Raw genomic sequence first — 13,776 nt, forward strand, 5'->3', positions numbered from 1 at the left:
TTGCTCGTTTCCGTTGTAGATCTGCATAAGAGTTACTGGCATTAACTATGCCTGGCACAATGCTATCCTATCTTGAAACACTCCTAAAGAAATCAGCTCGTTACTTTTAAATTTAGCCTCAGGCAAGTTCTGAGAGCATGGGCAGAAGGAAGCCAGATTCTTTGCCAAAATACCCTACAAATGATCTCATAGCCCAGTTGCTAATAGAGACCTTATTTTCTTCTGAACCCTCTTGAGCTGGTTCCCCACAGTCTGCATTATTTCCAGCACTACTATTGTCCAGCTCTTATTATAATGGCCCACTAAGCTTTGCTTATAGCATTCAACCTCAAACACAGAGCAGAGAGAACAAACTTTAATTGAGTGAGGCTATAAAGTGATCAAAGTCCACCCCCAGTGACATACTTCCTCCAGCAAGGCTCTGTCTCCTGAAAGTTCCATAACCTCCCCAATAGCACCTCCATCTGAGGGCCGAGTAGTCAAACACCTGAGCCTATGGGAACATTTGTCATTCAAACCACCACAGTCACATAAACGTGAAGCTTAGATGGCAGATTCAGAGTGATGTGTTCATATGTGCATTGTCAAAACCCAACAACCGACGGGAGTTTGCATGTGTTTCTGTCAGGTCGCTGGTTGGGTTGTATGGCAGTGTGCCAGTTCAAGAAGTAAGGGGTTGGAACTGCTGCAGTGACCCTGTGAAGGTGAAGAGACACCTTCCCAGGGTTTCAGAGGCAGACTCAAGGACAGCGGCAGAAAGCGAAGTGTCTTTGGTGACTGGATGGAGCGTGCGTGCATCAATCCAAATTGGCGCAAGGGGAAGAGATATAGACAGACACAGGTGAGCAGAAAATATAAGCTTAGTTTGTGACATTTTAAACTTGGGATCCCTAATGGACCTTTGAGTAACAGTTCATTTGTATGTTTGAGTCTGAAGTTGGGGGAGAGGTTAGGCCGAGAGGGTTGTGTTTGGGGGCACAGTAGGCAAGCTCACCAGGAAGGGGTTATGTTCAATGTCAAAGAAGCATTGTGCTTAAGACAGAACTCAAGAAGCACCAAAATGTGAAGGGAAGCACCCCTCAAAGGCAGTGTGGGCCACCCCCACCTCACCCTTGTCATCTTCTGGACACTGCCTCCCTTGCTGCTGACCCCTGCTTTTTAGCATAGTCTTGAGCTTGCTGGAAGCCTCACTTGGAGGACTGAGCTCCCCATGGAAGTGACATGGCTGCCCAGTCTTCGTCTGGTGCCATTGTTCCCTTTGCTGTTGGGACTGTGCTAGTGTCTCATTTTCAGTACTGGCTTCTGCTGCCTTTGTTTCTTTTATTCTCCTTTGTCCCTCTTCACAAGTCTTCTCGGTTCAGCCACGAAAGCAAGGGTAGCAGGGGCCAGGAGAACCCTGGGCCCAAGTGGCCCCATCCTCTGTCTTTGGTAAACCACTCAGATAATGTCTGTTCTGGACCTGACCCATCACCTCTCCTATATCCCCAGGCATCCTCCAGATGACTTTTCTGCTTGAGTAAACTGGTGTCTGGGTTTTACCGTCCTCTTCTCGGGCAGCAGATTCACTCTGCACGGTGGTGGGTGGTTCCTCAGCCCTGACTAGAAAACCACAACGGTGCTTGTTGCCCCAGGAGGACTTTTGTATTTGGCTGCTGAAGGTAGGATTGTGGGTTCTAAACCACCACCCCTTTCCACAGACTCAGCACAGACCCAAAGGGAAGGGAAGGGAAATATGTGTAGGGCTGCTTTGAAGCCTGAAGCATTTTCCCTGAGATCTAGTCCAGCACTGAACTCACAGTCACGACTGCCTTTTTTGACCCCTTTCCAAAGCAAAGAAAGGGAAGCAGATGAGGGTCCTGCCCCAGTGGGGCTAGCTCTGTTAGAGGCTGCAGAGAGGGAGCTGGTATGTACTGACTCTGCGGTCAGGAGCAAGTCTAAACACAATTTACCTTTATTGGGATTGGGGGTGGGGGTGTAAGGCATTGAGAGACAGAAACATTCACACATCCACAAGAGTCTGTTCTCTCCCTCCACCATATGGATTTCAAGGATCAAACTTGGGTCATCGGGCTTGGTGACAAGTGCCTTTACCTGCGGAGTCATTTCCCTGGCCCAGGAGCCAGAGTTTTTGAAGCAATGGCTGCAGTGGTGGTTGGAGTGGAAATGGGTTATGGCAGGTGTCCTCGGTGCTCCAGGGTGCTGTCAAAGTCTGCTATCCCAGACGACTCCCGGGTTTCCCTTCCGCTTCTACTGTGTGGGTGCTGAAGATTTGGCAGTCTCCTTCCCAGGCCTCTTGGGAGTCAGCTGTCTGCCATCCAGCCCTGCTCATGTGACTCCTGGGCCCGCAAAGCCCTGTCCACCTGCACCATCTTCAAGCCCTTCAACTATGCACTCATCATATACATACACACGCAGCAGCCCACACACAGCCCTGCAGAGCTTCACACACCCAGCCTGGCTTTAGACTCAGTCCCTCGGACATGAATGACTTCTCCCCCAGTGTTTCAGATTGGGTTGGGTTCCCCAGCTGCTGGGATAGGCAGTTCCCAAAGTTAAAATGAATTACATAAAATGTCGTTTCTACCTCCGTTTGATCTCTTCCTTGCTTTGGATGCCCCTTACCTCCAGTTTGGAGCAAATACCATTCTTATGCCCTGTCTCAGTCTGCTCCAAGGGGTCCATGCAGCCTACAGGGTAGGGTAGGGCAGGATTTGAAGGAGAGCTGGGCCTGCGACTGGGAAGGAGTGGCGATTTGGCTTTGTCCTCTCTGCTGGCTCTCTTGCCACTCCCAACATCTGCAGGACCACTAGTGTGTCCTTCGCACTAACCACCCCCCACCTCCCCACCCCTCCCCCCCTCCTCCCACCCCCAGCCCCCAGTCACTATTTCTCAGCCAGTGTAGAGTTCCTGCTTGGCCTCTGCCCCACCTCCCACCAAGTCCCTGTTCTTGTCTGTGTGGAGGAGGAAGCAGAGGGTGTTAGACTGCCCAGTTCTCAGTGAGCGGCCATGTTCCCTCTCTCAGTGCTAATGGTGCCTTCATTTTAACAGGCACTTAGTTAAGACAGGAGCCTCAGGTCAGTGGGGAGCAGAATCCTTTTCACTCATTTATTTTCCAAAGGCACTGAACATGTGGCCTGGGGATTCACGTGATCATTGATCACCTTAGGACGTCGTTAGCAATTCTCTTCATATAGATTCTCTCACATTTGCTGCCCTGCAATGCTTACTCCAAGTCACATTTTTTTTTTTTTACATTTGTGTTGTGGGAAGCTACCCCATCATCATGCCACCTAGAAGGTGAGGGTCACAGGAGGGGAGGTTTGAAAAACAAAGCACCAAGTCTCTGAGGGCAGCATCAGGCACTCACCTGAGCCCCAGTGGAAGAGGGAATGCAGCTCCCACTGACAGCCATTGCTGTCACAAAAGTCTCAAGAGTTCCCAGGGCTCAGGAAGCCCTACTTTAGTGGCATTTGGTGACTCAGGAAAGAAGGGGGCTTCTCTTTCCAGACAGAACCTGGGTTTGGCCTCAGGGCCTTGGGGAACTAACAGACCATAGGAAGTTTTTGCAATCTCAAGAGGCAGGTGAGACCTGCAGGTGGTGCCTCAATGGCGCCCCCTGGAGGCAGTGGTGAGAAGCTTTCTACAAACCCATGGGACCAGGAGAGGGCATCTCTGTGGATGGCGGCTGACCACATTTGAGAAGCCCTGTTTCCGAAGTTTCCAAGAAGTAGATGAAAGAAGTGAGATTAGACAGGCAGGAGCCCCGCCAAACCTGCCTGTGCATTCTGGGGACACAGAGCAGGTGCAATCTGCAGGGATTTCTGATAGGCTAGTTTCTTTAGAAAAGGAGACATTTGTGATTGATTTTTGGTTCTCTTGTGGTTACTGAAATTAGAATTGGTTGAATCTTAGCCTGCAAGAGACTCTGGGACTGAAGACCTTAACTCTAAAACAAACAGGCCCTTCGGCTTGTGTTAAGTTACCTGGCTTTATTTTATTTTATTATTCTGGCTTTGTTTTGCTTTCTCATATTTGACTATTCTCTTTCTTTTCTATGCTAGGAAAACTAATTTTAGGGGGAGGTGGCCTGGTGAGTATATTAAACAATGACCAAAGGAGGGGGGGAGAAGCTAGATTTGGATTCTAATAGGTTTTTCTGGCCCCCCCCCTCCCGCCCCCATAACTTTCTTTGCTGATACAGTAAGCCAGATAAGCCAAATTGAAGAAGTGTAACAACAGGTTTCTTGAGAGAAACTCTTGGGTGGATTCTCCGGACCCAAAGATCAAGGCTAAAGAAGTTGCACCCCTTCCCCTCCAACTAAAGCAGGGAGATTTTATAGGTTGTAGGCCAGGGGTGATAATGTGTCCACCACAAGCTGGGTTTGTGCCCAAGTATGGTCAAAGCTGAGTGCTTAAGCCGGCAACTTCAGGGGAGGAAGCCATGTAGCTGCCAAGAATGTGGAACTGGGCTTTTTGGTGCCTTTCCTTTGTTTGGAGACACTCTGAGCAGGTGGGGTTTGGAAGCAGGGGTGGGGCTTTCCAGATCGTCCTGGGGCGAGCTGGAGTCTCCAACCTAACAGATTCATCTAGCATCTTCTTTGACACACAAAAATGGTAAAGATAGAAGGGGACAGACAGTCAGGGCACAGTGCTGCCTTCAGGGAGATGGAGCCCAGATCTTCAGGCCCCTTTTGGGGTGGGGAGGGGGCAGCTCCATCTCCTATTCTCTGTGGGTTTTCAGATGTGCTTCCTAGCTTACTCTTCATGGTTCCCAAAGCCTACTTTTTTTATATGACCCAGGTCCACCTGCCTAGGGATGGTAGTGCCCCACAGACATGCTCACGGGACAATCTGATGGAGGCAGTTCTTCAGTTAAAGGTTCCTCTTAGGTGACTCAGCTTGTGTCAAGATGACAAAATCAGCACAGTTACCCACAGGAGACCCCAACCAGTTCTGGCCTGTTGGCCTTCCCTGATAGGAGGGCCTTTGCGGAGGGCCATTAGACCTTTACCTGAAACTGACCATGCGCTCCTCCTACGCACCCCTTCTCCACTGAAGGGAGAGCTTTTGGGAGGCTGTCATCCATGCTGCTATTGGTGGGATTCTGGGTGATTCAGCTGTTTTCAATGGTAAGAACTAGACCTGGCAGCTGGAGAGGTGACTCTGGTCAAGGGTCATACTACTATCCCACATGACCTAAGCACCACACCTGGCAGCTCACAACTGTCGATAACTCCAGCTCCAGGGGATCTGATGCCTCTGGATGCTCCAGGCCCCCGTACTCAGTGCACATACCCACACACAGACACAAGATTAAAGAATAATACTAGATCTTCAAAAAGATAAGAATCAGGGATCTCAAGAAGATGGCCACACAAGCCAAAGTGTTTTGTTTGGCAGGGCCAAAACTTGGGCTTTTTTAGGAAGGGTGTGTAGCCTTACCGGATCAATTGAACATATCCAGCCAGGTCTTACTGGGGTTTATGCCTATCTCAAAGGGTTTCCGGGACACCCTCTGAGTGAGTGGAGCTCAGCTTCACAGTCTCACACCATTGGCTGATCTAGAGCCCACAGGGAGAAATGCAACTTGAGTGTGACTTCAAGGACTGGCTGTGGAGGAATTTGAATTTCTGCCAAGTGGCTTCTTCATATTTTCTGAAAATGGAATTTTGTCTTATTTAGCCCTTTGATAGAATAGACAGTACATTCTTTTACATTTTTCACAATTTCCCCTCTCTTTACTACCTTAAGAAAACCTGAACTAATGGTCTGACTCTTGTTTGGAGTAGTCATCATAACACGCTCCTGATAGGATACAGAGGTTTTGCTAGTGATCGCTGTTTTCATTAGTCTTTGGACCAACCCTGGTATTCACGAGTCCTCTTTCCCTTGCCCAGTGCTGGTGTGCTTCTGCAGGGCCTGCTCCACAGTCCCTGCTGCAGGCCACAGGAATATATCATAAGAACTCAGCTGGTTATGGCAAAGTCACTACCTGGAGGAATCAGGGCATTCCTCCAGAGGAAGCCAAATCCCAAGGAGTTTTTGGTGTTACTTGGCTTGTTATATATCAGCCGTCTTCTGTTATGAAAATCATGTGTGCCTTCATAGTTTTCCCAATTGACTTTTCCCTAAGAAGGGCTAACAGTGTGGGCTGATCACTCTCTGGACATACACATTCCAGGTATTTGGAGAACAGCCTCAGGAAAGACTTTCTCTGGAATCAGATATCTCCCTTGGCCACTTTCAAGGACCAGCAGTAATAACAGTCCACATGCAAGTCTCCTGATTTAAGGTAAATTCCACAAGGAGACACCACCTAGGTCAGGTGGACATTAAGTAATAGCTTTACACAATTCAGCTCGGACCCTCCTTTCTTACAGCCTTACTAACTTTATAGACCTCTAACTCCTTATCTAACCACTTCTAGGAATATTTGGATAACCTTCTGCACTGACAGCTATGCTCAGCCAGAACCCCAGTTCAAGTCTCCCTGTAATTATCATCATTAGCAGCATCCGACCAGGTCCATCCCCAGATGGAGGAGAGTACCTTATCAGAGATACCTCTGTACTCTCTAAGAACAGACTTAACCATCCAGGCTACCTGTTTGAGAAGGCCTGGCGGATGTGCCAATTAAGCTTTACTTCCTCCTTTCCCAAACCTTACCTCCAGTTCCAGATCTCCCTTTAACTATCACCAGAGGCATCTAGCTGTACACAGGTTGCCTAGCAACTGAGCACACTTTTCCCCACCCTGCAGAAAAACAGCAGATAGCTTGTACAGATAGGAGCCACAGGAAAAAAGAAGACAGTTTTATTTTCTTCCATTGACCTAGCAACGTATAGATTCTTAACATTTTCTTCCAATCTCGTTTAAGATTATAGTTGAGCACATAAGAGCCCTCTTCTTAGATATTACCTGAATTCAACCTTTAGTTAATTCATTTCCCCATTGGTCACTTCCCTTTGGGGTTGCAAATGATAATTAACGGTTATTGCTTCTCAATGTGATTCTTATCACCCCTCCGTTTGACCCTGGAAGCCTGGCTTTATATACCAGGACTTCCAGAGCACGGAGAGTCAGAGAAGAGAAAAGAGTATGGGAGAACTAGACGGGTAAGAGCTTGAGAGGAACAAACTGAGATGGGGAAGAATTAGATTGAAGGGCTAGAGGAGAGTACTAGAGGAACGAGATGGAAGATGAGGAAGAGCCAGATGAGGAAGTACTAGCTGGGGAAGAACAAGTTGAGGAAGAATGAGATGAGGAGAGAGAAGGAGATGGAAGAAAAGATGATATGGGAAGGAACTAGATGGATGAGAACCTAGAAGGGGCAGAACTAGATGAAGGAATTAAGATAGAACCTAGAGGGGACCGCAGACAAGTGTAGAGAGAAATCAGGTTAAAAACGAGCTAAATATGAGAGCAGAATATAAGCTTGTAACTGACACAGAATAATAAAGTATATGGACTAAGGAGTTTCGTGTACATAGATTCATTTCTTCTCATCAAAGATTAATTATCAGCTGGTTGTAGATTCTTCCCGGACCCTGGGAGGGGACTGTCGAGGGCCTGGACCCCCATAGTCCCTGATAAGTCCCCTCCTGTTCATCTCCTAGATGTTCATAGAGATGCACCTGCAGATGAGTTCTGTGAGAGAAAAGTGCCTGGTGCCCGGTATAGCCATCTCCCAGCCCATCCTTATGTGGCTGATTTTATTGATCTCCTAATGTCCTGGACTGCTGTTTCTGCCTGGAGCTACTTCCTCAGATGACCATTGTCTGCCACAAACCTAGCCTTTTTGATGTCTCCGTCCCCAGTAACCATCCTCACTTCATTTTGCCTGGTGTGTTTTTCCTGTTGCTGTGATGATAAAATGCCCTAGCATACAAGTTAGGGGAGGGAGGGTTTGTATTAGTGTGCTTCTCTGTTGCTGGGATAAAACACAGGCCAAAACCAACAGGGGAGGAGAGGGTTTATTTGGCTTACACTTCCCCTTCCCAGTCCATCACTGAGGGAAGTCAGGGCAGGAACTGAGGCAGAGGCCACCATGGAGGAATGCTGCTCCCTAGCTGCCTGCCACTGACTCAGTTGCCTTTCTTATCCAGCCCAGGCCCCCCTGTCCAGGAGCAGCACCATCCGCAGTAGCCCGGGCCTTTCTACGTTAATTAGCAGCTAAGAAAATGTCCCCACAGACGTGCCCACAAGTCATTCCAATGGAGGCATTTCCTCAGTTGAGGTGCCCTCTTCCCAGGCACATCAAGTTGACAGCTGAAGCTAACCCCGAGGGTTTCTTTTGGCTCACAGTTTGAAGGTACAGCCATCTCATGTCAGGGATGCCACAGAAATGGGAGCCTGTGGCATATGCAGTCAGGAGGCGGGGGGTGATGAGTGCTTGCGTTCACCTCATTTTCTTTTCATACAGTTGTTGCTAACTGGAGGGCCAGCCTCCAGTCAGCACCAGGGTAGAAAAAAATCCACGAGTGTGGCGAGGGCTAAGGAAAAATTCTTACCTATCTGAGGGCTAGACTTTTCTATCTGAGGGGAAAATTAAGGAAATACACGTGCTTTCGTGTGGTAACTTTCTCTTTTACTTCATCCTAAAAAATCCTCTCTGACAACCTCTGTCTCCACATAGCTAAATTCTGTTCATGCAGCTATATGTCTCCCTTTACATGCCTTCATCTCTCCTGCACAGCCATATATTTCTATATACAGTTATATCTCTTTTATATAGCTCCATATCTCTCGTCTCTGCACATTTCTTCTCTCTACCCTGCTACATTTCTTCATTCATAACTTGCATTTCTCATCTATATTTCTCATATTCATTTATTCTCTCATTCCCTCATTCATTCATTCCCTCATTCACTCATTCATTCTCTTCTCTATATATTTCTGTCCTACATACATATCTATTTTCTATACAGCTTCATCTTCCCTGTCTCCATATAGTTACAAATATCCGCATATTCTTCACACATTCTCCATGTATTCTCCACACATACCTCTCTTCTGCTCACAGCTACATCTCCCTTTCAGCATACATACACATACACCTCAACAGCCAAACTCTGGACAATTACATGTTACATTTTCAGGGTCCAACCCATTCTCATTACATGGTAAATCACACAGTTTTTCTCAGGCAAAGTAGGTCACACTGACTGACCAGTGAGTAACACTTGGCCATGCACGTATCTCTTTCCCAGACAGAACATGACATTGAAATTCAGGATTTAACAATAACAGTTAGTTGGCTGAACCATGAGTCCTGTAACATAAACTGAGTCTGGGAGTATGTGAAAAAAGTCCATTATGCAGGGGATTGTGTCTACCAAAGTTGCTTCAAGTCTGACCTTGACTTAGCAATAACCATCTGGGAATTTGTGTTTGTGTATTCTCTGCCGGGGAAGCTGGTCTGTTTTGAATTTGTTCTAAAGTCTAAAATTAGCTGTCTTTGTGACTGAGAATATTGTTACTTTCCTGTGTCAGTCATGAAAAATTTTCTAGTATTATTTCTATTCATCAGAATTATACAGATTAAGCAGAAATCATCTTCCTGACCATCCATATCTATATGTGTGCCCAAAGATGGGATATTTCCATGAGATAAACACACAAGCAGTGGGGAGAATATCCACAGCTGTTACTAGGGAAGAAATGTAGTGGCACATGAGAGAAATTACGGATAGAAGCAACTGGTCATTTACAGTCAGTGACCCCACAGTCTTTGACAAGTGGGGCCCCCCATCAGGGGATCATTCACCCAGTGGGCCAACCTTCAGAACACTAGTTGTCACCTGCTGTGTACTCCGATGGCTTTGTGAAGCCATTGCTACCAGCAGCTCTCGGCATACAATCTAGGATCCCTTCCCAGAGGATGGTGCTACCCACGGTGGGTGAATCTTCCCACCTCTCAGCCTAATCAAGACAGTTCCCCACAAGCATGACCAGAGGATCATCTCCCAAGTAATACTAGATCTCAGCAAGTTGACAGTTGAGGTTAGTTGAGGTTGACCATCACAGCCGGTCTTTTGGAAGCAGATTTCTGAAAGAGCCTGCCTCTCTGGAAGCCTTTTCAAATGGAGGCTGCTCAGTCGCTCAGAGCCCAGCTGCCTCTTGGTGGGGACACAGGTGTGCCATTCCCCTCCCTCCACTGCTCCACACTGTGACTTCTTTTCTTCTCCGTTCATGTGGCCAGTCATCCAGAGTGTTTACCTGCAAAGGACGACCGATGTGCAAGACCGTAAGTCCCAGTGAGGTGGTGTTACCACTCCACTTTCCAGAGGGCCCTGAGAGGCCCAGGTTAGTAACTTGCGTTAGGTAACAGTCAGCTGCTATGCAGGAAAGCCTAAAACACAAGTCAGATGCAAGATTTTGGCTCCGGGGCTACACTCTTAACGAGCATTCTGCCTCAGTGTCCCTTGGAAGACCTTATCTCCCAGTGTCCTTCCCCTGTGTGCATCAGCTCCCACCCGATGAGCATTCTCCTGCAGCCTACTAGGACCTCCCCTACCTGGTGGTCCTCTTCTGCATCTGATTCTTGCTGTCACCTTGGATGACTCGGACACTCACAGCGGGTCAGGTGGGACTGCCATCTTTGACATCACAGCTGCTCACTCACAGCCTGGGTCTCGAACCCTCCGCCTTCAACATCCACAATTAGTGTGATCTGGACTCTTGCCTCTCTCCAGCTCCAGATTTTCTCAACTGGTTATTTGGTAGCTCCCCTGGGTCTCAGCATGTCCGTGTGGATTTCAGCCTGCTTCTAATCCTCCATTCTTCTTTGTTTTATCCAATAAAGAATATCATCCAGCCAGACATCCCAGCCAGACATCTGGCAGTCACGTTTGAGTCTCCTCTCCCATTGTCTCTACATCCAGTTTCTGTGTACTGTGAGATCAATTTCCCCAAGCTATCTCCACTCCATCCATCTCTGTCCGTTCTCACCACTGCTGCCTCCACCCTAGCTGTATTTACCCATCCCCAAGCAAACCCAGTTGCCTCCTCACCCAAACCCAGTTGCCTCCCCACCATACCCATTGCCTCTCCACCCAAACCCAGTTGCCTCCTCACCCAAACCCATTGCCTCTCCACCCATACCCAGTTGCTTCCCCACCCAAACCCAGCTGCCTTTCCACCCATACCCATTGCCTCTCCACCCATACCCATTGCCTCTCCACCCATACCCATTGCCTCCCCACCCATACCCAGTTGCCTCCCCACCCGTACCCAGTTCCTGAATTAATATATTCTGGGTTCTCTTCAACTCATGCTCCAAAAACTGCCTTCTACATTCTCTGACCTTGTAAAGCAAGGCACCGCCACTCACTTCCTGTCTCGGATGTATATTTTGCCCTTGCCTTCTGTCATACACTCTTCTCCCTACTTCATCATGCTTTGTCTATGTTGGTCTCTTTCAGTTCCTCCAACTGTCAGGGCCCTTGCCAGGCTTTCCACGTGTCATTCCTGCTACTGGAATGCTCTTTCCTGGATAAAGCAGCTGGCTGTTACCTAAAGCAAGTCATTAACCTGGGCGCCTCAGGACCCTAGGTAAGCAAATCATCTGGCTAGCTCCCACTGGTCTCCCAGGTCTCAGTTTAAGTCACAGAAAGTCAGGCCCTAACTCACACCCCAACTTGGGTCATCCCCCCCACCCACCCATTGCTCTCCTTGTAACGCTCATTATAGTTTGTCAAGCACATGTGTGTTCTTAGTGCCTGTGCTGGCCCAGGTTTTTCTGAGAACACGGTGGATTTGTTTAGGGGACCTGCTCCTCTCTCAGAGCTGGTGTCACACACGACACAGTAGAGAGACAAAGTTGGAGGTCCTAGCTAGGCCGATCTCAATCCAAGGTGGCGTCTGGCTTTCCTAAGCCAGTACACTTGTCTCCTCAGATTCGTCTGAGTTGAATTTTCTCCTCTTTGCTGTAGAAAGAAGCACGCATCAGGACCCCTCTCTCCTCCCCTTCACTCCGTCTCTAGCATCGTAATTCAGATCTTGCTACCAGCAGAACAAAACCTCACATTCTTCCGTGTTGTCGTGGGTGCCTAGCACAGTCTATCATACAAAGATCCCCAAACTGCAAGCTCCCTGTTGCCCATATTCATGCTATTGACTGAGGCCGGAGAGAAAAAAAAGCACAATCAGAAAGATTGTCACCAAAATACATTCACAGTCAATTAGGTCCTAAACAATGCCCAGCAATCACCCTACGAGGTTGTTTGTGGCAATAATATGATGGCAAACTTTTATCATGGAAATGTTCAATAAGAGAGGTTTGGATACAAATTACAGCACCAGCAGGCATGGAAAATAAGCAGCCACTTAAAATGTGGAAATAAGATGTATTAATGTGACTGAATATAAAAACAACCATATAAAGTAAATACTTAGGAAATAAATAATCCACAATAAATAGTTAGCCGAGAAGTGTAACTTAAATGAGCACGTGGCACAGTCACATGCTGGATTTATAACGCAAAGCTAATGTGATTATCTCAGAGTTACAGAAATTTATTCTTTTGAGTTTTTTTTAAAAAATGTAATGGCCAAAATTAATCTTCTCTAAAGTGAGGTTATTTATTTCTTTATAAAATGAATGCAAGGGCTGGAGATTTCTCAGGCTTCTAAATTTCACAGCCTCTCTTTCCATTCTTACAGTACACTCCAGCAGACGTGCGTGGACTGGGTATTGTGTGAGAAGAATTGATTTGGGATATTAGTTACAAATTTTTTATCTTGTTAGGTTCACTTGTTATGTTTTTGTGTAATCTTGGGGTTTGGTTTATTGTTTCATATTTGTGGGGAATTTTCTTTCCTTCCACCCCTAGAATGATTTGTATGGGGAATGGACCCTATATTCTTTGGAGAAATTCCTCTTTAAGCAGTTTAACCCTGATGTGTACATGTAAACGCCCTCTAATCATGAGGAGAAGGCAAGTTAAACCACAGTGAGGTTTCTAGTCTCACATCTGTCAGGACAGCTGCTACAGAGAAGATGGGAGAGACTGATTAGGATGTGGAGAAAAGGGAGACCTCCACATAGTTGGCGGGACAGGAAAGGAGTGCAGCCATTATGGAGATCAGTATGGAGGTTCCTCAAAACATTAAAAATGCAACTACCATATGACCTGGCTACCCCACTACAGGCTATTACTTCCAAAGGAAAGAAAATTGAAGTGTCACAGAAACATCTGCATTAGCATGTTTATTATAGCATTCCTCAAAATAGCCAGTAGACAGTCACCTGTGTCCATCCACAGGTGAAGGGCTAAAGACAATGTGGTACATACACAAAACGGAATATTGCTCAGCCTTCAAAAAATAGGAAGATCTTGTCATTCCGGATAAGTGAAATCAGGCAGAGACAACTTGTATGTAGAATTTTAAAAAGTTGGGTAGGGGCGTTCACGGAGTGGTGATCACCAGAGGCCAGAGAATGGGGTGAGTGGGGAGGTGCGGATCAAAGGGCACAAAGTTTCAGTTAGGTGGAGGAGGCGGTTCAGAAGATCTCAGTTAAAACACATTCTTCGTGTGCTTGAGCATGGCTGAGGAGGCTTTGCGTTCTCCCCACAACTAAGTGTATAAGGTAATGCACACGCCTGACTCAGCCCAGCCATTCCGCGATGAGTATACGTTCCTCTGAGTTTATTGTGTACTCTGGAAGTAAATGCAAGTGCTGTCCACTCACCAAAAATAAATAAAAAAGGAATTGCTGGAAAAATAGAATTCTAGTGCTCACGTCCAAATTAAATACCCTCAAGCATGTTTTAA

This window comes from Peromyscus californicus, unplaced genomic scaffold (genome assembly GCF_007827085.1).
Source record: "Peromyscus californicus insignis strain IS unplaced genomic scaffold, ASM782708v3 Scaffold_5__1_contigs__length_169319896, whole genome shotgun sequence".
Classification (NCBI taxonomy): Eukaryota; Metazoa; Chordata; class Mammalia; order Rodentia; family Cricetidae; genus Peromyscus; species Peromyscus californicus.